This window comes from Helianthus annuus, chromosome 8, assembly GCF_002127325.2.
Source record: "Helianthus annuus cultivar XRQ/B chromosome 8, HanXRQr2.0-SUNRISE, whole genome shotgun sequence".
Taxonomy (NCBI): domain Eukaryota; kingdom Viridiplantae; phylum Streptophyta; class Magnoliopsida; order Asterales; family Asteraceae; genus Helianthus; species Helianthus annuus.
The window spans coordinates 119,237,644-119,258,978 of NC_035440.2; the positions used below are offsets into that span (position 1 = coordinate 119,237,644).

Sequence of the window (21,335 nt, forward strand, 5' to 3'; positions counted from 1 at the left end):
ATTACAAATGATGAACCGCTCCATCCTATTTATAGACAACCTGGGTCGCTTATGTGACAGTCCAATAAGCGATCCAGCACCAGTCACATAAGCGATCCACACTCATGCCCTAAAAGCGGTCCAGGCTTCATGACACAAAAGCGGTTCACCTTACAACATTGACACATAAGCGGTCCTAAGTCTATATTACACAATATTTACACTTTGACCCCCTATAGACTATTCTTGACTTCAGACTTCAAGTAGACGCAGTCAACAGACATTCCGTGCATCAACATTCTCACTTTTCTTCAGATTTCTCTCGATTCCGGTAAGATCTCGTCCTAAATCTTGTACTTCCTTAATCTACACGCACTCCTACACCTTTCTATCTTTTAAATCTTAACTTTTAACCATGAAATCATCAAGATTCAAGGTGTTCTAGGATGACGTCATCATGTGTTCTTGAAGAACTTCATGTTTTGGCCTCAATCCACCAAGAACAACTTAGTTCTAACCGATTTCCACATAAACTAACAAAGATCTTTCATAGATCTAAACATATTCACAATAAAAAGGATTGAAAGATGGTTTTCAAATTTTCTTTCAACTCTTTTACACTCAATGTCTTCAAAACTGATAGAAACGGAGCTTGTGCCGACCTACTACTCATTCTCGTGGTTGTGTGGAAAGATATCTGAATTCTATCCACGAGGTTCACCGATTTCGGGTTAAACATGGAACACCGTCACGAAAGGTAAACTGACCGGATTTGGGTGGTTCCTGTCTGATCAGGAGTACCAAGTAGTGACGAGGTCACTGTTGTTTTGCACGTTGTCACAACACCTCGATAAAATTGACAAACAATCAAACACCAAGGGTAAGACAAACAGGTCGACCAGGAAGGAGCGTCGTCCGATCGGACTGCTGTCCGATCGACTGGCCAAACCGAACAGCTTGCACCTTGGGTCCCACACTTAAACTATTCACCAACAATTGAAGTCTGATCATTGAACGAGTTGTTGTCCGATCGAACTACCATCCGATCGGGTTAATCGCTCGAACGTGTGACCATTAGACTTCAACACTTAAACAATTTTCAACATGTTCATGCACTAGGAATACCACCCGATCGAACAGCTGTCCGATCGAGTGACAACCTAATGTGAACTTGCTCTCACTGAATTACCTAACCAAACGGGTTGCTATCTGATCGAACGACCGTCCGATCGACCGACCTGAAAGGTAGAGATACTTCAATGTTTTAAAATGCTACAACAAAAACTTCAAAAGTCAAACCATCATACACAAACACATCCTTCCTAAAGAAAGAAACAATCCACTCGAACGACCATCCGACCGGACCGCCGTCCGAACGGACTGTCACTCGCACGATCAGCTATCCAATCGGACTACCGTTCGATCGACCAGCTGTTCGACCCACTAACACTTGTTTCGTTATACGCACCACTTATCGTTATGCTATCGAACTATTCAGGCTAACCCTACTCTCAAGCGCTCCTTTCAATCCATCAACCGCTGTGAGTATACTCGATCCCTTTTTGCTTTCGCACTTTTGGGTGTTACATACGTTACTTATACGAAATCACAATCGAACACACTACACAATACTTTCAACGCTAACTGTTACCGCATGATATACGTGACTTAATGAATGCTTGTTTGTTATGTTTACACATGGAAAGCTGTCTACCTGCCTTAGCAACGATAGTACTATAGTTTGGACTCAGCACCCGCTCATGCGGGGGTTGTTAAGGACAATTATATGCATGGATTACAGTGGTGATCATGTATTACGAACTGCCTTGGGCAGTCAACCCGCAGTCATTGGTATTGATAGGTTCATGTCGATAACGAACATGCTTCGTTTTACTCAGTGTAGGTGCTGGTTATGCGTAAACTACTTCGAACTCTATATGCTATTATCAAACTTGTACACTCGCCTTTACACTATGTGTATTAACTTTTATTTTAACGTATGTGACAGGTGCTTAAGGTATCTATTTGCTTGGAAATCAAGGCTAGGGAAGAGTCCTAGTAACCAACAAATAGTTGTCTGTACTAATGAAACCTGAGTTGTCAGAACAGAACTATTTGCCTAGATTTGTACTGTAATAATTATATTATCTTATATGACATGGTATGGGACGTCTTACTTAAAATATTTGGTAAATATAATTGTTATGGAAACTTCTGGACAATCTGTTTCGCTCAGTGCCGCGCCCCGATGTTTCCGCCATCGGTTGGGGTGTGACAGATTGGTATCAGAGCCATAACTATAGGGAATTAGGCAAGACTTGACCTAGTCCGGGTCGATGTCTTAGAGACCTAGTCTATACTTAGGACCCAATAGACCGACTCGTGCATGACCAGTAGGGATTATGCATAAGCTTATTGCTATTCCTCGCTATTCTCGCCTACGCTGCACTATCACTGCACACGAATTTTCAATAAGTGATTAGGTCGAGATTAGGTATGAAAACCGCAAACTCTCGATTGAAATGCTTGTTGATCTGTATTTATCTATAAAACGCGAGAATTCGCGTTGAACCAAGAGTGAAATCCATACTTTAGCGCGAATTTTGGTCCCTATTTTATCAAAAATAGGAACGAAGTTGTTAAGCCAGGGGTGAAACCCTAACCTTGACGACTTGTTGCGACTTTTACTTGCTTTTACAAACTCTCACCAAAGCCTCGACGGGCTTCAACGACTTGAAGTCACGATACGACTAGAGGGATGCGTGCCGAATGCCCAAGAATCGAGGCAGAAGCACGATCCTGAAAGTCAAAATTTGTACGTGAAACGTCCGTTTTTGCGTAATTATAGAATGTCTTACAAGAGTAACTTAAAGACATCAAAAGTACCAACTTGATGCATAATTTTTACAAAATTTGGGCATGACCCGTCCATAAAACGAGCATGCCCCTGTTTTGAACATAATCAAACTAATTAACATCCTACGATCCGTTTGACATAATACTACCGAAAACAAAGGCAACAAGTTTTAAAATATACGACTACTAACAAGTTGTACAAAATGGAAATTTGACCCAAAACATAAGTGCAACTAGCGGAAGCGTTTGGTATGACATATCATGAACATGTGCTCGCTCCAATTCTCCAAGTCATCTAAATTGAGTATTTACCTACATTCACGACAAAGCTTTTAAAAGTTAGTCATAATATCTAATCCGTCTACAATACTAACATTTTAGTTCCATTCGCTTACATATTTTCATTTCTTTTACGCATTCGATTACCCAATTAAATGGGTAATGGCATATATTCTCATAATGAGATTCAAGCATACCGCTTTCGACCCGGTATCATCGGGTTAATTGCTTTCAACATAACCTTTCGTTCTATTCGTATAACAGATTGAACTTCATACATTCGCTTTTGCTTTCACGGCCACCCCTTCAAGACGGATGGTATCATATCATTACTCGACCTAGTTACTCGAACCGGTCGATTTGCTTATCTTAGCATAACCTTCATTAGCTTAACCAAATCCGCAAGGGATTTGCTATTTATTTACTAAACACTGTAACCATTATAACAAGGGATAATCATTATAACACGAATTGTTCGACACAATTACTAACAAAATTTAAGTAAAGTTTTGTATGCAATGAAACATACCTCGGTCTTGTGATCCTTCCGATTTCTTAGATTTTGAACCTTCATCCTTTAGTACCCCACTTTCATTCCTTCATGTTTCAAATTTACACATAATTATTCTTTCAAGCATTTCATCGAACACCTAGTGTGCGTTACATTAATAAAGCATAAGGTACAAGCATTTAAAGCATGGCTTTGCTATTTCATCCTTTTTGTCATCACTAATCACACTAGTTCTTACAATTCCTTTAGTATACATCGATTTATCTAGCATTCAGGTATTACAAGCTGAATTATATATCAGAATTACCTATAATCATAATCCCTTTAATCTTCCTATTCATAACACAATTTCACAAGGTGGGTTTATAGAGTTTTCTTTCATTTAACCAAAATCGAGCATGATTTCTACTCTAGGGGGTCTCCTTAACATCTAAACAACACAATCATATCACGAATTCATGATTGGGTCGAAACCCTTTTTTCTACAATTCACCAAATTCAGAAATTCGACTTACCACTTCACCGGGTATGGGTAGATGATCGAAATTTTACTACATGCAACTGTTAAGCATCGATTTTTCCTTGTCAATTTGGTGAATTTGGTGAGAACAAGGGTAAACCCTTGTTTTCCTTTGCTCCTGATCGATCCACACACGTATAGTGTGTGTTTTTGTGGTTTCACAACTAAACCTCACTAATTTGATAATTTTCATATTTCCCCCTTGAAGTTTGTTAATAGTAACTCTAAATCTTAAAACCCACATTTAACTACCATATTACCATAAATCCTCAATCATATTAAGTTTATTATTATTTATCGTGTTTTTCATTTTTGGGGTGTTACAAGTCTACCCCCCTTAAAGGAGGTTTCGTCCCCGAAACCTTTCTCATTCCAACTAAGCCAATTCTACTCTTACTTTTTCGTCTTTTCATTCACAATGATTACTACAACATAGATGCATTCGAGATCTTGGCAAGAGTTTCATTCATGCATAAATGTCTTTGTACGCCTTGTCCCTCCGTTCTTAAATCACGTAAATTACTTTCATAATCACCTATAAGTCAGAATCTGATCCAGGGCTCTTATTAGTGTCGTTTTCAGTTTATAATGCCAGTTCCTAGCATACATCATCACTAGCGATTCGTTCATTGGAATTTATTCCAATGTATACTATTGGTCGTACAAGCTTATGCTTACGACTTGTTTCTATCTTTCTAAATAAGTGTAACATATTCATACATTTACTAATATAAATAAATCGATTTATTTTATTCTGCGCACGAATCATGCAAGACATAATTCATTATTGTAAATATAAGCAACCCCATCATTCCATTACTAACGTTCTTCCAATTACTTTCTTGCTCATATGAGGGCTTAGCACAACATTATACGTATACTATAGACATTTAATGACTTAGTGGTACTAATACAAAACTTCCCACTTCCTAATTACTTTTTCATACTTAATACGAGTATAAGGCATCATTCTACGGTTACGACCGTCACTTGAACTAATTACAAGTTTGAGTTTTAGCCTTGAATTTAATCCTTCGCACACTTTATTATCAGCTCCTTGCATGAACTACTTATGATAACAACTAGGTATGTTGTGTACGAGCACCATACTAGCGTTTAACCAATTCAGCTCAAACTTTAATTTAAGGCCTTTAATTCTCCCTCTTAATGTCATTCATACCTTCTCACGCTGACCAGTACAAGTCGGTCGCTGTATAGCATACTATAATTATTCTACCATTCATTTTGTTCACATTTACAAATAAACCTACGGATTCTTAATCATTAACTAAGAATTAAACATTTTACTAACCTCGCTTTCAACGTATAAGTCGGTTATTCGTGTGCCGGATCGATCCGCTTCTTTATATGTACCTTCCATGCCAGAATTGGTCTCATTTATTCATGAAATATGCTCTCACTCGTGGGCATCCTCCCACTAGCTTCAATACTATTATTTCACTAAGAATTCCATCATATTTATCTATAAATAACTAATTAGCACATAACCTTTCATAATTGTGTCCTACAGGGTGTTTGTTTGCCTATTGTATCTTTCAAAATTTTCTTACGTACATGCTAAACATATCATACATTCCATTTCTTACATACAATCCTTTCTTTTTATTGGTTATTTCTCCAACTTTCGCAGTTTGACCTTTCAAGGTCAGACTAACACCCCCTTACCTATTGTGGTCGCATCGAGGTACACGTTCGTACCTTATACATACATAATTGCAAGGGCTTCATTTATTTCGTTTGACTTTTCGGAAGTCTAATTGTAAATGCATTCTTACATATGGGTATCAGTTATCCTATTTTGACACATCATTCTCTAGTCGAGCCCTAAGATCCTATTAAAAATGTAATCTTTTATACGTACCTGGCGCGGGTCAAAACCCTTGACTCGTTATTTATACTTTGCGACGGGTAATGCTTTCCAAACTGTGACAAAGCATGCCCATACATTATGCTCACCTATAAGTAATAAACTTGACAAACCGAACATCAAATACCGGGTTCAAATAGCGATCGTCCTTTGACCCGTATAACTTTATTTGAGTTTGGTACTTAGTTTTTATTCTCACTTCTCTAATACGTCTTCACTTACGGATTCGAACTTTTAAATTATTACTTTTCACTTTTACTAGTTTGAATCCATTTCTCATATTCTAATATTTTCATCCGTACCTTACGTTCTTCTGTCGTATCATTTACCATGACATTTCTTACGATATATTTTCATATTAATATTCTACATTCAACTTCAAGTGTTGGGTCCTAGCACTAATTCCATGTCCTAATTCATGTAGCGCGTCTCTACGCCACACTCTACATCCTATTTCTAGTGGTGTTCCCACCATTTTTTCTTAAATTTGATTCACATTCAATCGTAAGCTTAAACTTTTTATTCTTATCCTTCTTTCTTATATTGATCCAAGCCTTTAAGAATCGTTAGACCTCTTTTTGCTAGCTTGACCGGACATAAGTGAGATGATTCTCGTGTTTTTCTCGAGCTTCGGTCAATTCATGACCATCTCTTAATATATCATTTCCATTTGTTCGTTCACCGTATTTGGTGTTAATTCACCTACGTTCTCTAGCATGTCCCTTACTAATGAGTATCCTACATTACACGTTGCGTTTCTTACGTAATATTTCCAAAATTTGTAAATAATTATTATTTACTGACTTTCTATGATTTGACCTTTTAAAGTTATTCGTCACTTAGTACCTATTGTATATAAGTATTGTATCACGCGTTGTACTTTCTTTCAGTTCAACATATTTACAACACGTCTTTAGCTAATACCTCATCTAACATTCTCTCCATATCTTTCATTAACATTACCAAGTTCTCATTTCCACCTTAAAACTTCTCAACTAGAATCTATGACCGGTTTAACCCTATAATGAGGTCCTACCGGTTTAACATAAGCCAACCATTTCAACCAAAACGTATCTTAACATTTCTCATTTATTTATACGTTTCTCTTTAGTTTTCGACTGTTCGAATACGCATACACCTTCATGTGGATAAATTTGAAGTGATGGCGAAATCACTTACCTTTAGCGTCCATGTTCATGCTTGCTTCATCGCTTCCTCTTACCCTGTTTGCCATCCATGCTTGAGTCAATTGACAAGATTTCCATCCTTACATATTATTACGTTCGTAACATCGTTAGCTTATGTGAGCATACACATAACTATTCACACGTTAATTGACCTCCGTTCGTTAAATTTCGTATAAATGAGACATTTATTAATAGTTATCTCATTTCCAATCCATACATCTAAACTATCATCAAGCATAACGCACAAATCATTGAATACATAACACATTAACTCTTTACTTTAACACTTGAGTCTAATGGCCGTTTTATAATATTCCTATACTGTTGACTTTTAGAAAGTCAACCGTCTTGCTTACACACTTTAAACTTTTGAACATGTATCCATCTAAATATGGTAGTCCATAATATTAATATCGTACGTATTTCATACTCGTATTGTATGATATATACGATTTACGTAATCCTCTAAACGATACACATATACATTCATATACACGTATTTTTTACATGCTAATGTTTCATTATTCTACAATTAGCAATTATCATTCAAGGTAACTATATATCATAATTCCAACATATCCTTTACTGATAAGCTCATATGATTCATATTTAGCACATATTCGCCTCTTAACCATAACAAAACAAATCATTAAAAACACATAAGCATCACACCATTCATGTACAAGGTACAAATTTCTAATGCGTAATTCTATTAAAGCATACTTTCATCCGAATTTTCATGCGAATTCCAACTACACTTTATACATTCGTCATAATTCATAAGCTTCAATACATCATAGTTCATTAGTCCATAATTACTAAGTTCGCATTCTTATATTTTAAAACTTACTCGCTTTTTCAGCTTTCATCATTCTTTCGTGTCATTCGATACATTACTTTCAAATTTTCATAATTCCGTCTATCTTATCCACTAATCGTGGTCACATATATCGTACTAGGCCTTATATAGATCTTACACGAACATTCATTAAGCTTTTAAACAATTTAGAAACTCAAAATACGAAAACAAAACAAAACAAAAGTTTCAGCGGATTTGATTTCCGCTGGCCGTCGGCGACGGCTTTACACCCCGTCGGCGACGGGCTTTGTAAACGTGCGTCGCCCACAAAAGTCCATAGAAAGGAAAATAGGCCGTCGGCAAGCATGAGGGCGTCGGCGACAGCATCATAGCCCGTCGGCGACGGTCCTTCCTATGTTGAATCGCTAAAAATTTTGCCCAGACACAGCTGTGTTGATTATCTGAGTACAATGTCACACAACTATGTCAGCCTTGCTACACACCCTGATTTCAGCAACAAGCATTAATGGTCCACACAGCTGTGTCACTTAACGACACAACTGTGTGCGACGCCAGATCTGATATAACCCAATGCTTAACTCCCATTATTACTATTTCCCATACTTAACTTAAATATTTATCATAAACACACTATACATACTTGTTTTAAACAAAAACTTAAAGCTTTACCTCATTGGCGATCTCGGAGCGAGTACACTTTTGCGTGAGCCGTCGGTTTGAGTTCAAGCACTATTACTCTTACTCGAATCCCTCAAACCTAGGCTCTGATACCAACTTGAAACGTCCGTTTTTGCGTAATTATAGAATGTCTTACAAGAGTAACTTAAAGACATCAAAAGTACCAACTTGATGCATAATTTTTACAAAATTTGGGCATGACCCGTCCATAAAACGAGCATGCCCCTGTTTTGAACATAATCAAACTAATTAACATCCTACGATCCGTTTGACATAATACTACCGAAAACAAAGGCAACAAGTTTTAAAATATACGACTACTAACAAGTTGTACAAAATGGAAATTTGACCCAAAACATAAGTGCAACTAGCGGAAGCGTTTGGTATGACATATCATGAACATGTGCTCGCTCCAATTCTCCAAGTCGCCTAAATTGAGTATTTACCTATATTCACAACAAAGCTTTTAAAAGTTAGTCATAATATCTAATCCGTCTACAATACTAACATTTTAGTTCCATTCACTTACATATTTTCATTTCTTTTACGCATTCGATTACCCAATTAAATGGGTAATGGCATATATTCTCATAATGAGATTCAAGCATACCGCTTTCGACCCGGTATCATCGGGTTAATTGCTTTCAACATAACCTTTCGTTCTATCCGTATAACGGATTGAACTTCATACATTCGCTTTTGCTTTCACGGCCACCCCTTCAAGACGGATGGTATCATATCATTACTCGACCTAGTTACTCGAACCGGTCGATTTGCTTATCTTAGCATAACCTTCATTAGCTTAACCAAATCCGCAAGGGATTTGCTATGTATTTACTAAACAATGTAATCATTATAACAAGGGATAATCATTATAACACGAATTGTTCGACACAATTACTAACAAAATTTAAGTAAAGTTTTGTATGCAATGAAACATACCTCGGTCTTGTGATCCTTCCGATTTCTTAGAGTTTGAACCTTCTTCCTTCGCACCTATATCAATACATTCATTCATTCCTTTAGTACCCCACTTTCATTCCTTCATGTTTCAAATTTACACATAGTTACTCTTTCAAGCATTTCATCGAACACCTAGTGTGCGTTACATTAATAAAGCATAAGGTACAAGCATTTAAAGCATGGCTTTGCTATTTCATCCTATTTGTCATCACTAATCACACTAGTTCTTACAATTCCTTTAGTATACATCGATTTATCTAGCATTCAGGTATTACAAGCTGAATTATATATCAGAATTACCTATAATCATAATCCCTTTAATCTTCCTATTCATAACACAATTTCACAAGGTGGGTTTATAGAGTTTTCTTTCATTTAACCAAAATCGAGCATGATTTCTACTCTAGGGGGTCTCCTTAACATCTAAACAACACAATCATATCACGAATTCATGATTGGGTCAAAACCCTTTTTTCTACAATTCACCAAATCCAGAAATTCGACTTACCACTTCACCGGGTATGGGTAGATGATCGAAATTTTACTACATGCAACTGTTAAGCATCGATTTTTCCTTGTCAATTTGGTGAATTTGGTGAGAACAAGGGTAAACCCTTGTTTTCCTTTGCTCTTGATCGATCCACACACGTACAGTGTGTGTTTTTGTGGTTTAGTCACAACTAAACCTCACTAATTTGATAATTTTCATATTTCCCCCTTGAAGTTTGTTAATAGTAACTCTAAATCTTAAAACCCACATTTAACTACCATATTACCATAAATCCTCAATCATATTAAGTTTATTATTATTTATCATGTTTTTCATTTTTGGGGTGTTACAGTACGACAAATCCTTGAGAATAGTCGAATCACTTTGGATAGTCAATGTCTAATAGCCGCAGACAATCTATTCCTCGATTTTTATGAGTTTCGATTCTAAGCCCACAACTGTTGACTCTGATGATTCGTCGATTTTATGTGTTTGTATGTATTTACCTGTTTATGTGTTTAAATTTCGAAGAATTTTTCGATTTTTGCGTTCCCTTCGATCGACACGCACGACTCGCACAACCCTTCTATCTCAAAACGCTGACAAATCGCTAAATTATGGACGACCTTATGCTATGTTATACGCTTATACTATACTAATCGCTATGCTACATGCCATCGCTATGTTCGAACAATCGCGGGCTTTGAATGATAGGTTTCTGTATGCTGACTGCCTCTGTGATTGCATGCGTATATGATTTTGTGCTTCTGTGCCCTAAGTGCTTATGTGTTATGTGCTTATATGCCTCTATGAGAAATTGTGATTATGTGCCTATGTGTTTATGTGATATATGTTTCACTATGTTCCTGCGCTTTAGTAAGTAACATACGTGTTAGGTGAGATTTGATTTACGACGTGTCTGAGACCTATGACGATGTCTGTTGCAGACAATGTCAACTGGACCATCATCTGGACCTCGTCACACACGACTCACTCGCCAAGAACAGAGGGACAAACGCCTTGCTGCCATCCTCGCTAAACAAGTGGCCAAGGTTGTGCCCTAGATCGTGAGTAAAATTTACGAGAATGTTAGCAAATCGTCTGAGGAGTCTAGAACTGACGCTCCTAAAGTTGCTACCAAGACTGCTTTCAGCTTCAAGCAGTTCAAGGCTTGCGGTCCAAAGGAATTCACTGGAGAAGATGGCCCAACGGCTATGTTTCAATGGTTTGATTCCGTCGAAGTCACTCTGTGCCAGAGCGGTTGTCCTGAAAATCTCCGTACCCTAAACGCTAGCGTCTTCCAGTCCCACGCATTAGACTGGTGGACGGCCGAGAGAAACAAACACGAGAATGACGCAGCTTATGAGCTGACCTAGGAAGAGTTGAAAGCCATCATGATGGACGAATTTTGCCCTCCCCATGAACGCCAAAAGCTGGAGGACGAGTTCTAGAATATCAAGCAGAAGGAAGGTGGCAACGCTGCCCTGACTGCTCGCTTTAAGCAGCTTAGCATCATCTGTCCCGATCAAGTGAAGACGTCTGATATGGCAATCAAGAAGTACATCCGAGCTCTACCCGACTGTGTTGCTGATTTTGTTCATGCCGCAAAGACAACAACGATCGAAGAAACTTATCTGCTTGCCGTCGAGATCAACGACAAGCGGGTAAAAGCTGGTTTTTGGGATAAGCCTTCAAAGTCTCTGCATCAAGCCACCACCGCACCAGCCTCCGAAACCGCCACCGCTCAACCGTCAAAGTCCTCACGCCGCAGGAAGAAGAACAACAACAACAGCTCCAGCAACAAGAACTGTGCTGTCACCACCACTGCTGCTCCACTTCAAGCCGTACCGGCTCAGCAACAGTCTCACCACCGCCCAACTCCAGTTACTTATGCACCGCCTGCAAAGCAGGCATACACAGGCCCCTACCCGGCTTGCCCAACATGTTCTTATCATCACCCGGTGGGTCTCGCCTGTCGTTTCTGCGCCCACTGCAACATGTACGGCCACTTCACTGTCAACTGCCGTACTGGTCCCCACAACACCGCAGCTCCTGCCACTGTTCATCAAGCTCTGCTCCCAGCCCCGCAAGGCCATCAAGCGGCTCAGGCACCCGCGATCAACGCTAGGGTCTGCTTCGCATGTGGTGATCCCAACCACTTTGCGAACATGTGCCCGAACAGGGTTGTGAAACAAGAGCCCCAGCAGCAGCAGTCCCATCAGCAGAAATAGCCGCAGCAACAGCAACAAGCCGCACGCGCCAGAACGTTCAACATCAATGTGCGCCAAGCCCAGGCTGACAACAACGTGGTCAATGGTACGTTCCTTGTGAATGGTATTTATGCATCGTATTTATTTGATACTGGAGCCGATAATTGCTTTGTGTCGTTTGAATTCGAGAAGCTCCTTAGTCGTAAGCGCTCCCATCTCCCCTCGACATTCGATGTTGAAGTCGCCACCGGAAGAACTGTCACCGTAAATTATGTTCTTCGTGATTGTACTCTTGAGCTCAACAATCACGTTTTCCCAATCGACCTTATCCCAATGCAACTCGAAAGTTTTGACGTCATAGTAGGATTGGACTTTCTTCGCGAAAACCATGCCGAAGTTGTGTGCTTCAACAAGATGATACGATTCTCGCTTGCGAATGGTGATTTATTGTGTGTTTATGGCGAAACTACTTCGAAAGGTCTCAAACTTATGTCGTGTGTCCAAGCTAGCAAGTATCTCCGCAAGTAATACATAGCTTTCTTGGCTAACATTGTAGTAGCGGAGAAGGAAAAGAAAAGGAAGACAAAAGTGAAAGACGTCCCTGTGGTCCGCAAATTTCCTCAGGTATTCCCTGATGATCTTCCAGGACTCCCGCCAAGTCGTGATATCGACTTTCGCATCGACCTCATTCCTGGAGCCAACCCTGTTGCCAAAGCTCCTTACCGACCCGCACCGTCCGAAATGCGTGAACTCTCGAGTCAGCTTCAGGAATTACTTGAGAAAGGCTTCATTCGCCCGAGCACCTATCCTTGGGGCGCGCCGGTCCTTTTCGTCAAAAAGAAGGATGGGTCGTTCAGGATGTGCATCGACTACCGGGAATTGAATATGCTAACCATCAAGAACCGTTACCCCTTACCCCGAATTGATGATTTGTTTGATCAGCTACAAGGTGCTACGTGTTTCTCGAAGATCGATCTACGCTCAGGCTATCACCAGCTACGCATTCAAGAGGAGGATATACCCAAAACCGCTTTTCGCACTCCTTACGGCCACTATGAGTTCGTTGTTATGACTTTTGGTTTAACCAACGCACCCGCGGTTTTCATGGATCTGATGAATCGCGTGTGTAAACCTTATCTCAACCGTTTCGTCATCGTGTTCATCGACGATGTCTTGATCTATTCCAAATCGAAAGCCGAACACGCGCAACATCTACGTTTGGTTCTCGAACTACTCCAGGGGAATCGACTCTATGCCAAGTTCTCCAAATGTGAATTCTGGCTAGAGGAGGTTCAGTTTCTGGGTCACATTGTAAATAGTTAAGGTATTCATGTCGATCCCATGAAAATTGAAGCAGTTAAGAGTTGGATTACACCTAAGAACCCGTCTGAGGTCCGTTCTTTCCTCGGGTTAGTGGGCTATTATCGATGATTTATCGAAGGATTCTCAAAGATAGTTGTGCCGCTTATCGCTCTCACGCATAAAGACAGGTCTTTTGTTTGGGGAACTGAACAAGAGTCTGCTTTCCAAAACCTCAAGCACATGCTCTGCAACGCTCCTGTTCTCACATTGCCCGACGGAAACGATGGTTTCATTGTCTACTGTGATGCTTCCCACCTTGGTCTTGGATGTGTTCTTATGCAGCGGGACAAGGTTATAGCTTACGCATCTCATCAGCTCAAAATCCACGAGAAGAACTATACAACCCACGATCTCAAGCTAGGCGCGGTTGTTTTTGCGTTAAAGATTTGGCGACACTACCTGTATGGTACCAAGTGTACGATCTTCACCGATCATTGGAGCCTACAACGTATCTTTGATTAGAAAGAACTTAATATGCGTCAACGCCGATGGGTAGAACTTCTCAACGATTACGACTGTGAGATTCATTATCACCCAGGCAAAGCAAATGTCGTTGCCGACGCTCTCAGCAGACGGAGTTATTTGCTCAGCATTCGCAATACTCAAGCCCAGCACGATCTTGAAACTCTTATCCACGAAGCCCAGCATGCCTGTTTTAATGAACACACTCTGAAAAAGGAGAGAATCTATCACGATGGAGCTCAGCTTGGGAATAAGTCAAATGGGATATTCCACTTTCTGGACCGAATTTGGATTCCTAAACGGGCCGAACTGCGAAAGATTTTGATGGACGAAGCCCACAAATCCCGGTATTCTATTCATCGCGGTGCCGATAAAATGTACCAGGACCTTCCTTACAAGTATTGGTGGCCGGGCATGAAAAGGGATATTGCCCTCTATGTTGGGAAGTGTCTGACTTGTGCAAGGGTCAAGGCTGAACATCAAAGGCCCTCTGGCTTACTCGAACAACCGCCAATCCCCATGTGGAAGTGGGAGAGTATAGCTATGGACTTCATAACAAAGCTTCCGCACACGTCATCAGGTCACGACAGCATCTGGGTTGTTGTTGACCGTTTGACCAAATCTGCTCACTTTTTGCCAATACGGGAAGACTACAAGGTAGAACGATTAGCCCGAATCTACACCAACGAGATCATTTGTAATCATGGGACGCCTCGCGACATCATCTCTGACCGTGACGTCCGGTTTACCTCGCGACTGTGGGAAACGTATCAAGCTGCTCTCGGTACTACGCTTAATCTGAGTACCGCATTCCACCCTCAAACCGACAGTCAGACTGAAAGAACGATCCGTACTCTTGAGGACATGCTCCGTTCGTGTGTCATAGATTTCGGTGGTAATTGGGACACTTACCTGCCGTTAGTTGAATTCCCGTACAACAACAGTTATCATTCCAGCATTCAAATGGCACCATTCGAGGCTTTATATGGAAGAAGATGTCGATCCCCTATTGTATGGCACGAGATCGGTCACTCGCAATTAACCGGTCCTGAGCTATTACAAGAAACGACTGACAAAGTCCTCCAAATTCGAGACAACTTGTTGAAAGCTCGAAGTCGACAGAAAAGTTACGCCGATAGACGACGCAAGCCCCTTGAATTTGACGTTGGCGACTACGTACTCCTAAAGGTATCACCTTGGAAGGGTGTGGTCAGATTCGACAAGAAAGGGAAACTAGCGCCTCGATATGTTGGACCTTTTAAGATTCTGGAAAGGATCGGAAAAGTCGCCTACAGACTCGAACTACCGGAAGAACTTAGTAATGTCCACCCGAATTTCCACGTGTCAAACCTCCGATCGAGCTGCCTGGCCGATCGACCAGCCCTTTCCTCTTTGGGTAACCCTATAAATACCCCATGTCACTTTCATTCTTTCTACTTTTGGCAAGTGACGTCCGACCAGCGCATACTCCTCACTTTTCTTCAGATTTCTCTCGATTCCGGTAAGATCTCATCCTAAATCTTGTACTTCCTTAATCTACACGCACTCATACACCTTTTTATCTTTTAAATCTTAACTTTTAACCGTGAAATCATCAAGGTGTTCTAGGATGACGTCATCATGTGTTGTTGAAGAACTTCATGTTTTGGCCTCAATCCACCAAGAACAACTTAGATCTAACCGATTTTCACATAAACTAACAAAGATCTTTCATAGATCTTAACATATTCACAATAAAAAGGATTGAAATATGGTTTTCAAACTTTCTTTTAACTCTTTTACACTCAATGCCTTCAAAACTGATAGAAACGGAGCTTGTGCCGACCTACTACTCATTCTCGTGGTTGTGTGGCAAGAGATCTGAATTCTATCCACGAGGTTCACCGATTTCGGGTTAAACATGGAACACCGTCACGAAAGGTAAACTGACCGGATTTGGGTGGTTCCAGTCCGATCAGGAGTACCAAGTAGTGACGAGGTCACGGTTGTTTTGCACGTTGTCACAACACCTCGATAAAAACTACAAACAATCAAACACTAAGGGTAAGACGAACAGGTCGACCAGGACGGAGCGTGATGCGTGTCAGTGTGTATATATTTTAGGTATATATTTTAAGCCCCTTTTACACTTTTTAGCCAAGTTTTAAATTTATAAACACGATATTTACTAACACTAAACACACATATGGGCAAGTGCACCCATCGTGGACGTAGTATAGTGTTGGTAAGATACCGAGGTCGTCCAAGGACACAAGAGCTTTTAATACCGGTTTATCCTCAACGTCTAATCAAATCAAAATGTTAAAAAAGGATTTTTAAACTAGAAAAATAAAACTAACTAAAATGCTGAAAATAAAAATAAAAGTAAAAACAGATAGACAAGATGAATCACTTGGATCCGACTCTGTGTAGTGTAACCTTTGATTATTTTTGCACTTTTGCACTTGTTTAAGAGATTATCTTAGTTATTGTAGTAGGCCCCTCTTTTGAAGGTGACGTTACCCTCAACCCAGTAGTTTGAGTCAGCAAGGATACAATCTTAAAGGGTCTGATTATTGAAAGATAATTAATTAAGTTATTAACGCATAATGTGGTAGGCCCCTCTTTTGAAGGCGACGTTACCCTCGGCTAAGTAGTCTGAGTCAGCAGGGTTACAGTCCTAAGTAGTCGGGTTAAAGTTTTAATAGTAGTTTAACTTATGAGGGGATCAAAAGTTTGGACCCCCGCCATCCAATACCGTTGGGTATTGAAGGAGGTCCTACTAAATTTGATCCAGGTCCTTTGCAGGATCTATACACTGAACAATGGCAAGACTCTTACCAAACCGTTCCCTTAACCCCCCGACCAGGTAGCCAACATACGTCCATATAGACCGTGGAGATATGAATGGTGAAAATCTTTTATTTTATATAGACAGTAAAATAATGCCAAGACACCACGGACAAACGATAAGGAAGAATCACCTTCAACATAAGAAACTAGTAATTAAAGTCATTAATACAAAACCAATTAAAAAGTGCAAAAGATTAAAAATAAAAAGTATTACACTAAACACTTGTCTTCACCAAGTGATGTAAGAGACTTAGGCAAACATGGCCTTTGATTGTCAAGAACTCTTACGATCAATCTTGGATCCCGAGACGACTCACACACTCTATGATGGACAATGAATGATGGTGGTGGATGATGGTGTTGTGATGGTGGTGGTGGGTGGTGGGTGAAGTGTGAGAGAGGTGGTGTGCCAAGGGATGAGTTGCAAGAGCTCCAAGCACTCCTATTATAGGCTGAACAGAAGCCTAGGCACGGCCCCGTGTCCACTGGGCACGACCCCGTGTCCATCCGAGTCTCTCTCCTCATTAATTGCAATTCGCAATTTCATTAAATGCGTCTGCAACAGTTGACCACGCCCCCGTGTCCGCTGAGCACGGCCCCGTGGTGGGCAGTAGAAGCTTCTATCACTTTGTCTTTTCTGCTGACACTTGGGCACGCCCCCGTGCTCACTAAGCACGGGGCGTGTTCAGCCTTCTGTCTTCTTGTTTTGCTTTGGGAAGATGCTGTCGGGGGGTCGGGCATACCACGTTTGTTCCTTTTCTTGTATTTATGTTGGATTTAGCTGTCTTTTTGCTTCTTTTGTTCATTTGAGCTCATTTAATCCTGAAAATACAAAAGGAAGACAAAAGCACACTTTTTCCAACATTAGTACTAAAAAAGGGTTAGTTTTATGCCACAATTGATGTAATTTATATGTTGCATTTTGTGCACATCAGAGCGCCGTCCGATTGGACTGCTGTCCGATCGAACAGCCAATCCGATCGACTGGCCAAACCGAACGGCTAGCACCTTGGGTCCCACACTTAAACTATTCACCAACAATTGAAGTCTGATCGTTGAACGAGTTGTTGTCCGATCGAACTACCATCCGATTGGGTTAACCGCTCGAACGTGTGACCATTAGACTTCAACACTTAAACAATTTTCAACATGTTCATGCACTAGGAATACCACCCGATCGAACAGCTGTCCGATCGAGTGACAACCTGCTGTGAACTTGCTCTCACTGAAGTACCCAACCAAACGGGTTGCTGTCTGATCGAACGACCGTCTGATCGACCGACCTGAAAGGTAGAGATACTTCAATGTCTTAAAATGCTACAACAAAAACTTCAAAAGTCAAACCATCATACACAAACACATCCTTCCTAAAGAAAGAAACAATCCACTCGAACCGCCATCCGATCGGACCGCCGTCCGAACGGACTGTCACTCGCACGATCAGCTGTCCGATCGGACTACCATTAGATTGACCAGCTGTTCGACCCACTAACACTTGTTTCGTTATACGCACCACTTATCGTTATGCTATCGAACTATTCAGGCTAACCCTACTCTCAAGCGCTCCCTTCAATCCAACAACCACTGTGAGTATACTCGATCCCGTTTTGCTTTCGCACTTTTGGGTGTTACATACGTTACTTATACAAAATCACAATCGAACACACTACGCAATACTTTCAACGCTAACCGTTACCGCATGATATACGTGACTTAATGAATGCTTGTTTGTTATGTTTACACATGGAATGTTGTCTACCTGCCTTAGCAATGATAGTACTATAGTTTGGACTCAGCACCCGCTCATGCGGGGGTTGTTAAGGACAATTATTTTCATGGATTACAGTGGTGATCATGTATTACGAACTGCCTTGGGCAGTCAACCCGCAGTCATTGGTATCGATAGGTTCATGTCGATAACTAACATGCTTCGTTTTACTCAGTGTACGTGTTGGTTATGCGTAAACTACTTCGAACTCTATAGCTATTATCAAACTTGTTTATGTCAACCTTAAACAAAGCTTATGATTCCGTTAATTGGAAATTCCTAAATTCAATCATGGCCAAAATGCGATTTCCGGATAGATGGAGAGGGTGGGTTATGGCAACACTTTATTCGGTGAGGGCCTCAGTCCTGGTAAATGGTTCCTCGACATTGGAGTTTAATTGTTCACGTGGCCTTAGGAAACGTGATCCTTTATCCTCGTTCTTGTTCGTTATCGTCATGGAAGCTCTCTCCGGTGTTATGAAGAAGTCCGTTTCTTTGGAGTTGTTCAAAGGCATCCGGTGCACTAGCGATGGCCCTCTCTTATCGCATTTCGGGGGTGTTTGGCCTAGCTTTTATTTTTTAGCTTATGCTTATATTTTAAAGTAGCTTATAGCTTATTTTCTATCATTTGATAAGCCCTTTTTAAGTGTTTGGATTAGCTTATAGTTTATTTTCTATCATTCTTCAAATAAGCTTAAAAACCATGTTCAAATAAGCTTATTCAAATTAGCTTATATAAGCTAATAAGCATAAGTTTAAAAAGCTAAAACAAACACCAAATGAAGCTTATTTTGTAAAAAAAGCTAAAAAAGCTATAAGCTTTGTTAAAAAAGCTAGGCCAAACACCCCCTTCATGTACGCCGATGACGTAGAAGCTTCTATCACTTTGTCTTTTCTGCTGACACTTGGGCACGCCCCCGTGCTCACTGAGCACGGGGCGTGTTCAGCCTTCTGTCTTCTTGTTTTGCTTTGGGAAGATGCTGTCGGGGGGTCGGGCATGCCATGTTTGTTCCTTTTCTTGTATTTATGTTGGATTTAGTTGCCTTTTTGCTTCTTTTGTTCATTTGAGCTCATTTAATCATGAAAATACAAAAGGAAGACAAAAGCACACTTTTTTCAACATTAGTACTAAAAAACGGTTAGTTTTATGCCACAATTGATGTAATTTATATGTTGCATTTTGTGCACATCAAATACCCCCACACTTGAATCTTTGCTTGTCCTCAAGCAAAACTCTTTATAATGTGGCTTTTTCACTCCCAAATGGAATGGGTAGAAGAGAAGGTTTTTGGACTTGTCATAGAGTGTCGGGATTTCCAAGATTCTTTATTTAAGTTTTATTTTTATTTATTTACAATCCTATTCGTCATGATTTATTTAAAACGTTTCATAAGATAAATTACTTATTAGGGCATAACATGCCTTTTTAAAATTTCATTTATATACAAGTTCACATACCTCACGGGGGATCACTCAACACTCGGCCGAAGGTGTATTTTTAGTGAATCACTCGAGAGCGACATGGAACTTACTCTTACCATAGGCTTGCCAAGCAATCAATTCTCCTCCTTTTTAACTATATACCTTTGTAAATATCAAGAGGACTTTTTGGGTGAAGGGTTAGGCTTGGGCTAAAGGTGGGTGGTTGGGTTAGTGGTTAGTAAAAGGGCAAAAAGCGTAAAAAGCATCGGTTTTTAAAGACTTTATTTTTCACAATTTTATTTTTATTTTGATGAACTATTTCTTTCAAACAAGGTAAATTTTGATGAACTTGTTTGTTTATTTGGTTTCATCAAAATTGTTTTTTTCAAAAGTCATAAGAAAAACCGAGCTTTGTTACTAAAAGAAAGGGTTAGAATAAAAAGGTTTAGGTGGGTAAAAAGGGGTGATTGTTTTGGGTTAAGAAATGAAAAGGTTTAGGCTCAAAGGGGTTAACTAGGAGTATTTTGGGTAGGTGGTAAAAAAAGTGAAAAATAATGGTGTAGAAAAAAAAGGGTTAGTCCTAATGCCTCCATCATTTACTTACTCGGGTTTAAGTTGGTAAGGACCGGGAATGCATTGTCGTGGCATGTTCTAGAGTCGTATGAACCAAGAGGCTATTCGCACGAGAAACGAAAAATGAGCATTTAGTGTAAAGATATGTATTTGTATGCTCGATAAAGGCTCAAAACTCACTTTTGTGGGAATGGGTTTTTATGTGATCAAGTATATATAATCAAATTTTAACTAAGCTTGTCATGTCGTTTCATAATTTTCTTATATTGGTTCTTTTTATCACGACGCTATCGGTTGTAAACTTGTAAAAATATAACCTTGTTAGAACTTGAAATTTCCAACTTAAACTTAGACAAGTAAAAAAAATGAAATTTTTTTTTGAAAAAAATTTGGGGTGATTAGCGGTTCCAATAGAGTTTTGTGTAAGGCTTGTTAATTAGGACTTTACAAGATTCAAAGTTTTAGCATCCCCCCCACACTTAAATTACACATTGTCCTCAATGTGTCCCAAAAATAAGTTTTTAGGTTGATTGAA

General features: G+C 40.0%; 1 long non-coding RNA gene across 2 annotated transcripts; it reads right to left on the reverse strand.

The window, feature by feature from the left end:
• Positions 1-8,863: 8,863 nt before the first annotated feature.
• LOC110871528 lies at positions 8,864-10,305 on the reverse strand. Of its 2 annotated transcripts, none has more exons than XR_002553811.1 (3): positions 10,190-10,305; positions 9,661-9,714; positions 8,864-9,164 (listed from the first exon to the last, which is right to left on the reverse strand). It is a non-coding gene; the product is annotated as an uncharacterized LOC110871528 (long non-coding RNA). The 2 variants fall into 2 exon arrangements; XR_002553812.1 differs by having other exon boundaries at positions 9,661-9,760.
• Between the last annotated feature and the right edge of the window lie 11,030 nt (positions 10,306-21,335).